Genomic DNA, 14,390 nt, shown 5'->3' on the forward strand with positions numbered 1-14,390 from the left:
TATTTTAATTGTAATGTGTCTTGGTGTGGGTCTTTTGGGCTTCATTTTTTTGGAACTCTATAGATTTCCTGGATTTGGATTTCTGATTCCTTTGTCAAGTTAGGGAAGTTTTCAGTCACTATTTTTTGATATAATTTTTCCTGCCCCTTTCTCTCTTCTTCTGGGATCCCTGTAATGTGAATGGTAGTCTGCTTGATGTTGTCCCATTGGTCCCTTAAGCTATCTTCACTTTTTAAAATTCTTTTTCCTTTATGCTACAGTCTGTGAGTTCCACGACCCTTTCTTTGCTACATGTTGTCTGTTTGAACCTCTCTAATATATTTTTCAGTTCATTTATCCTGTTCTTCAGCTGTGTGACTTCTGTTTGGTATTTTCTGTGTCTTTGTTGAAGATCTCACTGTGTTCATTCTTCTCCCAAGTTCAGTGAACATTTTTATGACCATTATCTTTTACTCTTTATCAAGCAAACTACTTATCTCCATTTCATTAAGTTTTTTTTTTTAAGTTTTTTGTTGTTCTCCTGTTTAAAATATGTTCCTCTGTTTCTTTATTTTGCTTGACTCTCTGTTTGTTTCTCTATGTTAGGTGAAACAGCTACCTTCCTTCTCTTGAAGGAGTGGCCTTGTGTTAGGTGAAGAATCTTATCTTTCAACCTTGCCCTAGGTCTTGGTTGTCTGTTGAACCTTTGTGATTGTCTAAACAGCTTGATTTATTCCTGATAGGTCCCTATTGTTGAGGGTGTGCCTTAAATCTGTCAGTGTTCCAAAGAGAAGTATCTCAGTCAGCACCTAGTTTTAGGCTTTTGGGAAAACAGACCCTCAGACAGTAGCTTTTAAAGGATGCAGATAAATACAGTCTTGTGGCACTATCTTGTGGCATAAACCCTACCAGCCTCCAGCACAGGTAACCTGGCCAATCATTTCAAAAATCAGGCATTCAGACTTGTCTATGAGCTCTTTTCTGGGAGGTACTGGCGAGCTGTAGCAAGGCCAAAGGAGAGCACAAAGGTGGCATCCTCCCGCCTGTGTTCACTGAGAGCATCTTTGTAGTCTCTAGGTATGAGGCAAGCCTCAATTCTGCCCTTCAGTCTAAGGTTACAGGACAAGTATACTTTTTACAAAAAGATTTGGGGTGTGTTTCAGTCTGCAGTTTGTGTAATGTGCTTTGAATGATAGCCTGCCAGAACTGTTTCTCCAATTGTTACAGTCCTTTGGAATCCAGGAATGCAAATCCCCTGGCCACCAGAGCCAGGTGATCAAGGAGTGTCACCTGTTTGTACTGCCCATGCCTGCCAGCTTTAGTGAGGCAGCAGGAGAGGAGAGCTCAGGGCTGGGGCATGCCTGCCAGCTTTTGTGGAACCACGGGAGAGTGCAGGGCTGGGGTGTGCCAATTCGCTTTTGCAGGGCTGCAGGAGAGTGCAGGGCAGGGTGTACCAGCTGGCACCATCATGGAAAAGCGGTTCTCACCAGATCCTCCGGACCCCAAGAGAGCCCTGACTGGCCTCTTCCCCCTCTGGTATATGTTTAAAACTAGTGAATGAATCTTCATATGTAGTCTAGGCATTTTCAAACTGCTCCTTTTGTGCTGGTGCTCAGGATGAGTGAGTCTGTGCTCAACCCCTTTGAGAGAGGTTCCCTGTAGCCCTTTGGGTCTCCTCCTTTTTCAAAGCCACGTGTTTTTGAGGCTTGTCTCTTTGTTGCAAGTTCTAAGGGTTGGGGTGCTTGTTCCAGGGCGCGAACTCCTCACTCCTTAGGGGGAAGCTCTGGATTTGTGAGATCCCTCCTGATTGTGGGTTGCCGTGCTGGGATGAGGTTTCTGGTGAGACCACGTCTCTGCCTCCACTACCTGCCTTGATGTGGCCTTTGTACTGTTTGTTGTGCAGCAGTTGTTAGGCTAATTTTTAGGTCTTTTTCGGAGGGAATTGTTCCATTAGCAGCTGTAGGTTTGGTTTGTCCATGGGAGGAAGTCAGTTCAAGATCTTCCTACGCCACCATCTGGGACTGCCTTCTTCCATTTTATTTTCTAATATGATAAATGGATAGACATAACTAGTTATGTATTGCAGCCCATTCTTACCAGCTTGAGAGGGCCAGTGTTCATCCCTTCTTAAATCTTTATTCAGATGTCACAGTCCTAGCTTCAAAGTAGCCACATTCGGAGTATTTACACTATGGAAATGAGTTGAAATTACGACTTTGTCATTTTTAAGATGAGAGGACAAAAAGCTGGCTGTGGTGCATGACTATATATAATACACATAAACTGAAGTTCTTCTGGGTTCTCAAAAATTTAAGATCTAAAAGGGTTCCAAGACCAAAAAGTCTGCTAATTATAAATGAACTGCTGGTAGTTACTTTACTGTACAAATTTAACACCAAAGTCAGCTAATGTATGACAAAGACATTATCAGCCAGGTGCTTTGTCTTTAGAGCCACTTTACCAGTTTTTCCTACAGTGCTTTCCAGTAATATTAGCTCCGTAAAGTGACTTGAATTCACAAGGTATGTCATATCCTTTGTGGTTCTCACCATGCTAACTAAGTTCATGGCTTAATTGCTTATTAACAGATTAGAGGCTCTCAGTAACATAGGAATAAGAAAAGTGTCTGGGTTTGAGTAGTTAGAGAAGTCTTTAGGGAGGAGGTAAATCATGAGATCTTAAGTTTTTGGGGAGGTGTACTGGCTGTGAGGAAGACGTTAAGCACATGTGAAAGGTAGAGGTAAGGTATGATTTTGGTGTGAAAAGTTTGATTTTTTTTTAGGAAATAAACGGATGGAGTAGTAGAAAGAAAAATCAGGCTAAGGATTTTGAACCTAACTGGATAGAGTATAACCAACAGCATACATTTTTAAAAAGTGGATCAGATGTTAAGATGAAAGAGGTCCTTTAGAGAAATTAATCTGGCAGGTCTGTGTAGGTTAGCAGGGAGTCTGAAACCAGGTAAACCTCTTAATCATCTGAAAGGAAGTATAGGGTGAAGAACCTGGGATATTAATCCGGAAGTACCTTGGTTAGAATCCTTCTGCCACTCGGTCACTTTTGATTGGATAAGATGAAGATAACTAGCTGTGAGGTTGTAGGTAGTAACACAAAGGCTGTGAAAGAGTTTAGTACAGATCAGATGCCTGGTACTATGCTAGGACCTTCAGTAGAGGTGTTATCAGTGCTGCTTTTGCTACTGCTACTTCATTGCTGCTCCTATTACAATAATCAATAGTTGATGGGTTATATAAGATTGGAGCTGGGGAACCATCGGTGGAAATAGGGTGTAGAAACCAGGCCCATGCCTACCACTAACAGGTACAAGAATACAAATGGAAGTTCACTCATTATTTTTTTGAGTATTTAAATGCTGGAAATCAGCTAGCTTAATTAAATGTGCTATTTCCTCCTAATTTGACCAGTACAGCTTTATAATGAGATGGATTACCATTTAGAATGTTCACATTTTTCAGTAGTTCTGCTCCAGATCATAGTGGCCAAGGGGGAATTGGCCTTCTGTCTCTGCTTTCTTTTCCTGCATTGGGTATGGGGACCTCCCCATATCCAGGGCTCTTTGCAGTAGCATGTGCACATACCCATTCCCTGAGCAACCTTGCCCACCCCCTGCAAGCTATCTCTTGACTATCCCTTGGGCCTAGAGGTGGGTATGCCTGCATCTCCTATCTGCCCTGGGAACTGTGCTCTAGGGCTCTGCGTGGGAATTTGGGATCCTGAGAATCTGCTGGGGTAGAGTCCAAAGGAGGCAGAGGACATGCCCTGGACTCTGCAGACTTCTTGCTTCATGAGGAAGTACCTGGCCAGAGGACCAAAGTGGGTTCTGTAAAGTGCAAGGCCCAGGCAAGGCCCCTTTTGCCTGGTTGAGACCAGGATGGTGCTAGGAGGGGTCATCTGACATGCGTGACAAATCAGTACCCCTAGTTGTGGGGTGTGAGAAAATGAGAGTGGAAAAGGTGAAAGATTGCTGGATACCAGAATTTAAAGCCACTGAGAAAGTTAGTTTAGTATGTGGGAGCAGATGAAGTGGGGCCTGAATGCAAAACCAAACAAAACAAACAAAATAAAACTGTGTTTTGCTTGGCACTGAGTACCTAATCAACTTCTAGCGTATTGCCAGGCGCATAGTATTGACCCAATAAATGTTGAAGGGCAAGCTGAAGGTATTTTGATTATCTGTGCCAGAGATGAGAAGAAAGTCATTGTTGAATATAGAGAGAAACAAGAAGAAGTTCTTGTGGGACCAGTGTAGGGTTTTGAGGGAGGGACCATCTTGCTGTTTTTGGCTTGATAGTGTGTGAGCTACTTGTGTGTGAGGACCATGTATATTTGATATTTGTATGTGTAGACCTAATATAGCTGGAATTCTTTCTTAAATGAATAATTGAATTACAGTATGTGAGAATGGTGTTTAAGAAATTAATGAATTTTAAAGTTAAAATGACAAGTGGCTAAGACAAATTTGTATCCTCAGTGAACTGGTATAGAGGCTGAGGAACTTGTAATAATTCAAGACATGAACAGATCCTAAACAGCTGTGTTAGTTTCAGCATGAGGTGGTGAAACATGTCTTCAAAGAGATTTTACTTGTAATCTGTTTGGAAAGGAGTAGAGGACACAGATTAACTGTAGACTAGCTTGAATTTTCTTACTTGATGTTTACTCAAGTTTGGTAGTTGGAGAAAAGAATCAGAGTTAAAAAAGAGTAGGTAGAATTATCTTTGGAACATCTAAATGCAGGTATGTGTAACTCATAGTCATTCTGTTTACAATTGTTATAAAGTATTGTTTAGTCACTTAGTTTATAATAAACATGTACAGTAATACCTTATGTCAGAAAATATATTTAATAATGATAAAAAATTAACAAAAATCTAACAATAGTGTTAAAACTGCCAAGTTCTTTTTGAGAACTCTGGTGTGTTAATTAGTGTAGATTATTGCATTCTTGCTGTATCTGACGTGTAATCACCTAAATACACAGCAAACACCTGTGATTATTTTAGTGATCCTTGTCTTGTCTTGTTCAGGGTAACCCCCAAAATGTGTATTTAGACTGTTGCCTGTTCATATATACTCAGCTGTGCCTGTTTGCTTTGTTATTTTTCTAAGTTTAATGGACCGACATAAAAATTTATGGCAACTGTCACTTAATGTTACCTTTACCTTTAAAGAAAAAAAGAAAACAAACAAAACTAAATCATGCCAGGCAGCTATGATGCTGTTTATAGGTGACTAAATGATCAGAGTACTTTGTACTAAATTGATCTTTGATGTCATGGGCCAAATTTAGGGCAAAAAAGGTATGAACATATATAAGCAGTATACTTAAATGCATTTTTGTATATCAGTGTTATTCTAAACCTGCTTTATTAGCCAATAAAAATCATTAGTTTGGAATTAACCTTGCCCATTCTCGTCGGAACCAAGGATTTCTTTCTAAAATTTCCATAAAACTGAATAATCATGCATATCCTATTAATTTTCTCCAGTTTGTAACCTGTTTATGTATTGTTTTTGCTTATTTTTAAGAAATGAATCTTATTTAATTATTTTTAAGGAATGAGCGAAGGTATGTCAACTGCTAATCCATTCTCCCTTTTGCTTCTCCGTATACAAGAAGTTAGCAGGTTGCTTTCAGAATTGTTTGGTCTCTCATCTTCACAATTTAAAAGCACACTTTCTTTCAAAGAATTCTTCTCTTCGTTATTTTCCCTCACTTATATTTTTCCTGATTATTAGATTAATATGTTTGCTTGAATTCTAATTTTTTGAAAAACAAAAGTTCTCTCTCCTTTTCTGTAAAGCAAAGCAGTATCTTTTTTGGTTAAATTAAGAAGCTTTAAAAAATATAGGTACAGTTATGCAAAGGAATATTTTAAAGATAATTCATTTGTATGGCAATTAGTATTTATCCACAAATTTAATAATTTAAGATAATCATATAGCTTCTAGATATCAAAGAATTAGTTTTTAATATTAACCTAATTTTTCTTGCTTTTAATATTTTAGGCCACTTGGTCATTCTGGCATTTTATGGTAGAAAATACATTGAGTTTGGCTCATGGAAAGAATATGAGGTAATTGATCCATGTTCTCTATAAATTATGAACTAAATGTACACAAAACATAGTCCTTTGATATGTCAAATATGGGGTCTCATGTCTGAATTTTTTCAATACTTTTTTTAAATATGGGATTTTGAGATAGGTTTTTTCTTTCTTGATGGTTGACAGTAGCTAACATAGGAAGGAGCTTTATTTTCTTTCACTACTTTTATATATTTAAGACAAAACAGTATTAGAACTGTCCTTTACATTATGTGGTTACAGTTTCTATTTTTAAATGCTTTGGGTAGCTTAGCTCTCTGTGGGGAACCACAAGAGAACTACTCCGTCCCAGCCACCTCCCCAGCTTGCCCCAGCTAGGATTAAAGACGTGCTACACTGCAAGGTACCACCAGCTAGCAAACACAGTCGATAGGGTAAATGGTGAGAAAGAGCACCGAGGCTCCTGTGATGTGAATTTCTAGGCACTACGCAGGGTGGTCTAATGAGAACACAAGGAGGAGATTCGTGTTAGTCTTTTCCTGTCCATTTGGCACCCTTGTGTTGCCTGGGTTTGGCATTCTAAAATGGCACCCAGCTAATTTCATATGCTGCATTCATTTCCATAGTTGTTTCATAGATGACCAAGCATCAAGCCTGTACTACAGTAAATTCATACTGGAGATAGTAAAGTGTATAGCAGCTATCCTTATAAATCCAGCCAATGACATGTAGCATGAGGATCCATGGGTATTAACTATTTGGTAGAATACTTGGCTAACGTACTTCTGATGTCATAATTGCCCTGCTCAATAATAGGTTGGTTATGTAAGAAGGTGCAGCAGTTTGGTGTGTGAACTTCTGCTTCTACTACTACAGTACTTTAAAGCGAGCTTTTCCACTGGCATTCAGAAAGGTGAAAAGAGCCGAGCTGGCGGTGGGAGGGTGGTGGGAGGGGCGCCAGAGGGGTAGCATGAAGTCTGAGTATATGTACGCTGTTCATCATCATTGGTCTTTGAGATTATGTTTGAACCCAAATTACTTCCTCACCTTTTCACTTAGTTGAAATACAACTGACATGCAGCCCATTCAAGATGATAAAACATTGCTGTTTTAAACATTTCTTCGGCCTTCAGGTTCTGTGGGAAGATAATCACATGATCTGCTGGTTAAGAGACTTAACCAAGACTCAAGAAATAAGCTGGAGCTATTTTCTCCATTTCAAACCTGTGGTTTTACAGAAGACCACCTACCACAGGGTATACCAAAAATCTCCCTATACATTTTCCAAATTATTTTGTGGGTATAAGGTTGCAAGAAAGGTAAAGTAAATAGTTTTGTGTCTAAGACCTTTGTAACATGATTTATAACAAAAACTGTGCATTTACTTATAGGAGTTATAATTTAAGAGCTGTAATCTTTATCACTGGCAGTATGTTCTAAAAGACTTTGTGCTGACTCAGGTAGTTTTTAGTAGCTATTGCAACTTTATCATAGTTCTTAAACCATTTGAGTTGTCTGTATCAAACATGTGATTCTGATAGTCGTTTTCCTTATCATTCATTTTTCATGACTGAGGGCGTCTGACAGGGACAGTCATACCTAATAATTGTGAAAGCTCGTATGGGCCTGGAGAAAAGTTTCCATCCATAGTGTACTTCTGTTAAAAGTGCTTGCAAATAATGTTTATTAAAATAGTTCAGAAGGAAAAAAAAAAACAAAACAATGGGTATTTTGGTGGAGTTCTTCTCTTGGCAAAGTAGTGGGAGATGAGCTTCACTTGAATTATCCTGAGAAGCTACTGGGAACAAGTCTGTATGTGCCTATCCTTCTCACGTTTCCCTTTTAACCTGAAGGACTTCTGTGGACTTCCTTTCATTTTGATAAACTTCTTTGTTACATGTGAAATAAACAAGGTGTCTTGGGAAGGGGAGTGGTAGGGAAGGAAAATATTTGTTTTTTCTTACTGCATAGAATATGGGGCATTAATTATAACATACCTTACATTTACATCATGGATTACACTTTTTAAAGTTATTTTGTGTGTGTAGCATCTTATTTAACTTTCCCACTAGTCAGTTATATGCAACGATACTATGGATGGGAAAACTGAGACCAAGAGAGGTGAAGAAACACCTTTGAAAACAGTTACACAGCAAGTAGGTGGAAGATCTAACATGTGAACCCAGATCTTGTGACTCTTACTTCAGTATTCCTATCCACTGTATTAGTACTTTTCAAATTAAGTTTTCTAATCAAAACAATTCTTCAGGAGCCACCTTGGGGAATGTTGGTGGCTGCAAAGCAGGTCCATTTTTGTCTCTCTATTGGGGCTCTTAGTAGAATTTCACTAAAAGTAGGATTTCAAAGCCACTGCTCTGTACTGCTTTTCTTACCATGTGCAAGGACTATAAATTAGAGAAGCAAATTATATCTCTCTATGTGACAATCAAGTCCATAAATCTCTTTTCCAACTGGTATTTTGGATCTTGAAACAAGAATTAGACTGTTGGCATCTTCCTTACTTCCGTTCCTTGTCAACTAACATTTACTGAATATGTACTGAGCACAATATACAGGATACACAAGTTACTAGCTTTTTATCAGGGCCACTGATAGTTGGTTTTAAAGGAGTAGTATAAATTTAAAATATAAATATAAAAATTAAAATAGAAACTGTCCATATTAAACATATCATATCTCAGTCATAAAGAGACATTAAGTATCATCATTTTTATACAATTTAAAATATTGCTTGTATTTAATAATCCCATGCCTGGTAGTTACTAAGCATATTTATTTTTAACAGTAGTTTTCATAAGCTACTGTCTGTGTATAGAGCCTTCAACATTCTAGGTTATAGCAGCATTTATGAGTAATGCTAATAGTGTCCAGGAATGATTCCCTCATCATATTATAGAATTCTAGAGTGTTTGATAATAATGGATTCTAAAATACGTTTTCACCTTACCCAAATATGCATTTAAGCCTTATTGTATTGTAACAATCAATGAAATTACATATCTGCAGATAGACAATAAATTTCATCAGTGGTTCAACAGAAACATCATAAGATTTTTATATGGTTAAATATTTAATAAGGTTTAATAATGGTTAAAAGTTAATCACAAATTCAAGATAAGAGTAATTGTTTAGACTCAAATCATAGCATTCTACACATTGAATATGTGTCAACAGTTTTGTACTTTTTTTATTTAAATTTTTTAAAAATTGAGATACAGTTGACATACAATATTATCTAAGTTACTGGTACACAACATAGTGATTCACAATTTTTTAAGGTTATACTTCACTTACAATTATTATAAAATATTGGCTGTATTCCCTGTGTTGTACAGTATATCTTTGTAGCTTATTTATTTTTTTATGTTATACTTTGTACCTCTTAATCTCCTACCCCTCTCTTTTCCCTCCCTCCTCCCCTCTCCCCACTGGTAACCACTAGTTTGTTCTCTAGATCTGTGAGTGTCTCTCCTTTTTGTTATATTCACTCGTAGTTTTATTTTTTTACATTCCACATATAAGTGATATCACTTTATCTTTCTCTCTCTGACTTATTTCACTTAGCGTAATCCCTCTGAGACCATCCCTATTGTTGCAAATGGCAAAATTTCATTCTTTTCTGGAGTATTACTTTTCTTAAACTTTGCCACTGAGCTCTTAGTTTAGAGTGCTAAACTAATGATGTTCAGTTATTTTCTCCACAGTTCGTTTTGGGCAGGGAACAGTTGGAGAGGCACTGAAAAGGGCAGCAAAAGGGTACTGACAGGAGAGAGGAAAGTTTCAAGAAGAAGAAGAAAGACCTTAAAATCTGTTTTAAAATTTATTTGTAGTTCTCTTTATTTTTTGTTACAAACTTTCAGCTAAAATCAATAACGGAGCAAAATGACAGGTGTGTTAGAGCCTTAAGTTATCTCCGTGAAAGCCAGACCAAAGAGAATAAGCTTGAATTATAGAAAGGATGATTTTTCTTTGTCATAAAGAAGACACTCCCTAAAAGTTAGTGGCAATAGAGGGATATTTGGGAGGTCATACCCTAGAAAGATCTTTAAGACCAGAATGGTTATTTATTCAACTAAATATATGATTTATCCTTGAAGTCTCTACCATGCTGAAGGCTCTTTGATTATAATTGTGCTAATTGCTTGGAAATGAAATGCAATATGTATATAAATATTCTCTCATAACTAAATAGGATACCTGTAGCTTATGTAAATCCTTATATTATTTTTCAGAGATAAGATAAAAATTGCAAGTACATTTCAAATTTGGGATTATAGAAAGAACTAAAATGCCCATAATCTGAGAGATAATATAAATTCCATATTATTATGTACAACTTAAACATACTTGATAAAAACACAAAGGAAGGCAATCATTAGTCAAGAATGTGAGAATGAAGCTATTTCCTTTGGCAAGGTGGTTTAGTACAAACAGCTCATGGGTTAATGACTTAGTCAAACCTGAGGTTAAATCATGGTTCACCCACTTATTAATTCAGTATCTTTATGTAATATGAGGATAATAACTGCTGCCTTGCAGCCTTGTAAAAATTAAATAAGGGTTATATGTGAGGTACACAATCCAGTTCTTGGTACAGAGCAGTGCTTAATAAGTGATACAGCATATCTTGGAGATACTGCAGGTTCGGTTCTAGACCCCTGCACTAAAGTGAGTCACACAAATTTTTTGCTTTCCTGGTGCATATACAAGTTGTGTTTATTCTATAGTCTAGTGAGTGTTCGGTAGCATTATGTCTAAAAAATAATGTATAGACCTTAATTAAAAAACACTGCATTGCTAAAAAAATACTAGCCATTATCTGAGCCTTCAGTGAGTCATAATCTTTTGGCTGGTAGAGTACTGAGGGTCTTGCCTTCATGTTGATGGCTGCTGCTGGTCAGGGTGCTGGTTGCTAAAGGTTGCACTGGTTATGGCAATTTCTTAAAATAAGGCAACAGTGAGATTGACTTTTCCTTTCACAAACGATTTCCCTCTAGCATGCAAGGCTATTTGATAGCATTTTATCCACAGTAAAACTTCTTTCATAGTTGGAGTCAATCCTTTCAAAACCTTGCCACCACTTTTTCAAGTTTATGTAATTTTCTAAGTCTTTTGTTGTCATTTCAACAATCTTCACAGCATCTTTGCCAGGAGTAGATTCCATCTGAAGAAACCTCTTTGCTCATTCATACTAAGTAACTCCTCATCCACTTAAGTGTTACCATGAGATTGCAGCAATTCAGCCACATCTCCAGGCTCCACTTAAAAATTCTAACTCTCGTGCTGTTTCCACCACGTCTGTGGTTACTTCTTCCACTGAAATCTTGAACCCCTCAAAGTTATCTGTGAGAGCTGGAATCAACTTATTCTAAACTCCTGCCAGTGTTGATATTTTGACCTTCTCCCATGAATCATGAATATGCTTAATGGTACCTAGAAGGGTAAATACTTTCCAGAAGCTTTTCAGTGGACTTTGCCGAGATCTGTCAGAGGAATCACTATCTATGGCAGCTATAGCCTTACAAAATATATTCCTTAAATAATAAAACTTGAAAGTTGAAGTTACTCTTCGATCCATGGGCTGCAGGATGGATGTTATGTTAGCAGGCATGAAAACAACCTTAATCTCGTTGGACATCTCCATCAGAGCTCTTGAGTGACTAGGTGCATTGTCAGTGAGCAGTAAGTAATATTTTGAAAGAAATCTCTTTCTGAGCAGTAGTTCTCAACAGTGGGTTTAAAACATTCAGTCAACCATGTTGTAAACAGGTGTGCTGTCAACCCAGGCTTTGTTCCATTTATAGAGCACAAGGAGAGTAGATTTAGCATAAGTCTTAAGGGTTGGATTTTCAGAATGGTAAATGAGCATTGGCTTCAACTTAAAGTCACCAGCTATGCTCGCCCCTACCAACAGAGTCAGCCTGTCCTCTGAAGCCTGGAAGCCAGGCATTGACTTCTCCTTTCTACCTATACAAGTCCTTTATAGCTATACAAGGCTGTTTTGTCTACCTTGAAAATCTGTTGTTCAGTGTGGCACCTTCATGAATTACTTAGCTAGACCTTCTGGATCACTTGCTGCAGCTTCTACATCAGCAGGTGCTGCTTTGTTCACCTTTCACTTTCACACTGCTGAGATGGCTTCTTTCCTTACGTCTCATGAACCAACCTCTGCTAGCTTCAGACTTTTCGTCTACAGCTTCCTCACCTCTCAGCCTTCATAGAATTGGAGAGTTACTCTGGGTTAGGCTTTGGCTTAAAGGAATGTTGTAGCTGTTTTGATCTTCTCTCCAGACCACTCAGACTTTCTCCATATTCCCATTAAAGCTGTTTCACTTTCTTACCATTTGTGGGTTTCCTGGAGTAGCACTTTTAATTTCCTTCAAGAACTTTTCCTTTGCATTTATATATTGGTTATCTGGGCAAGAGGCCGAGCGTTTGGCCTGCCTTCAGCTTTCCACATGCCTTCCTCACTAAACTTAATCATGTCTAGCTTTTGATTTAAAGTGAGAGATGTGTGACTCTTCCTTTCACTTGAACACTTTGAGGCCATTGTAGGATTATTAAATCACCTAATTTCAATGTTGTGTCTCAGGGAATAGCGAGGCCCAAGGAGAGGGAGAAAGATGGGGGAACAGCAGGTTGGTGGAGCAGTCAGAACACACACAAAGTTTATTGATTAAGTTTACCATCTTACATGGGTGTGGTTCATGGTGCCCCCAAACAATTATGACAGTAACATCAAAGATCACTGATCACAGATACCATATGCCTGTAGTTCCCTTCGTTTCCCCAAAGGTCTTAATATTTCTTTAGGGGTCTGGAAAATCAGTAAAATGGGGAGGGGTAAAGGGGCAAATTGAGTTTCAGTCCTTTGGGAGATGAGGTTCAACATACTTCTTGCATTTACTGTTTAACTGCTCAAATTTTACTATATCTTGCTGTGGTCGACAAGAACTTAATTGCTTTTTTATATTAAGGAGACACCAGCTTTGATCTTACCTTGAGGAAAAGCTTCAATATCAGACCCACTTTTAGAAAGAAGTCATACAGAGTTGTAAGTAGGAAACCACATGTGAAACAGAAAATATTAAATGTCTTCAGATTTTAATTTCTGGAGAAACTCCTTTTTATCAAAAGGAAGTAAATGTTTACTTAAAAGTTCAGTGTGACAGATGTATTATTTTCTTGCAGTTTATGATCAGTCAACTCTCATTTTGCTTTAATTAGCATAATTGTCTTAGGTTCCCTTCTGGCCACTACTCACCCCATCCTTCCCTCCCCACCCCTTATACCTCCCAGCTATCTTGCATAGTCTTTTATCTCATTTAGAAGCTAGTTAACATTTTATAAAAACGACCAGTATTTATTAAGTACTCCCTATGTGAGGAGCACTGGGGTACGTACTTACACTCGCACAGCCCTCACGGTGTCTCTCTGTGGGAAGTAAGTAGTGCAGATCGATGATTCCTTATATTCACTTCTGAATTTCAAAAGGCTCTGCAAGTAGCCGGTTTCCCTAAGTTTGCGGCCATACCAGTTTAGCTGTAGAGCCTGAACTAAGCGAGATGAGGCACTCAAGGGTCTTTATCCAACTCTTGGAACATTTACTGGTTTGGCCACAGACGTGTCAATGTGGATGATCATGGACTGCCGCCCTGCATCCACCTGCAGCGTTAGGTATGGCATTGCTTTCTAAAATTTGAAAAATTCTGAGTCACGTGACGTATCTGATCCAAGGGCTTGGAATAGGGGGTTGTGAATCTGTTTCATTATTCCATTTTATAGATGAGAAAACTGACGCTAGAAGATGTTAAGTAAATTACCGAGATTTGGGTGGTACGTTAAGATGCGAAGTGAATTATTCAGGTAATGCGTAGTAAAGCCAAATTTAAACCCAGCTGTCTTATACCAGAGCCCATACTGTTAAACCACAAAACTCTTGCCACCCGGTTGCCAAAGCAAGACTGAGCTTAGTTGGCACGTCTTGAGTTGACATAATTACTTGTCTTTGCTAATAGAGGGAGACATACACCTAAATAGCTGTAGTGGAGGATAATCTCCTTAGAATTTGCATGTGGGTGTGGACTATTAAGCTTTTCTACTTATTTTGGGTATAGACATGTCTGGGTATAGACATGTCTGATCATAGAATTCCCCTAGGTATAATAGAACCCAGCCGCAAAGGCCTGTCTTGAGTTAACGTAGAAAACTGTCTAGTTTCTCCATTGTTTGTCCTCATTATTTTATATTATCTATATCTCACTAAGCACTATTAATTGTTGTTTTGACTTTTTTCAACAAATAATTATTTATGTAGTAGGC

At 38.1% G+C, this 14,390-nt stretch overlaps 1 protein-coding gene across 3 annotated transcripts in view; it reads left to right on the plus strand.

Annotated features, from left to right (window-relative positions):
* RFX3 (regulatory factor X3) overlaps positions 1 to 14,390 on the plus strand; it is a 277,856-nt gene that overhangs the window by 35,043 nt on the left and 228,423 nt on the right. Inside the window, exon 2 of one of the 3 annotated variants that reach the window (XM_032477755.1) lies at positions 6,010 to 6,077. The exons of the other annotated variants lie outside the window; for them this stretch is intronic. The gene's annotated coding sequence lies outside the window, so the exon portion shown is untranslated. The remainder of the gene's footprint in view (positions 1 to 6,009; positions 6,078 to 14,390) is intronic. 3 annotated transcript variants of the gene reach the window in all.

The sequence above is a fragment of the Camelus ferus genome, chromosome 4, assembly GCF_009834535.1.
Source record: "Camelus ferus isolate YT-003-E chromosome 4, BCGSAC_Cfer_1.0, whole genome shotgun sequence".
Lineage (NCBI taxonomy): Eukaryota > Metazoa > Chordata > Mammalia > Artiodactyla > Camelidae > Camelus > Camelus ferus.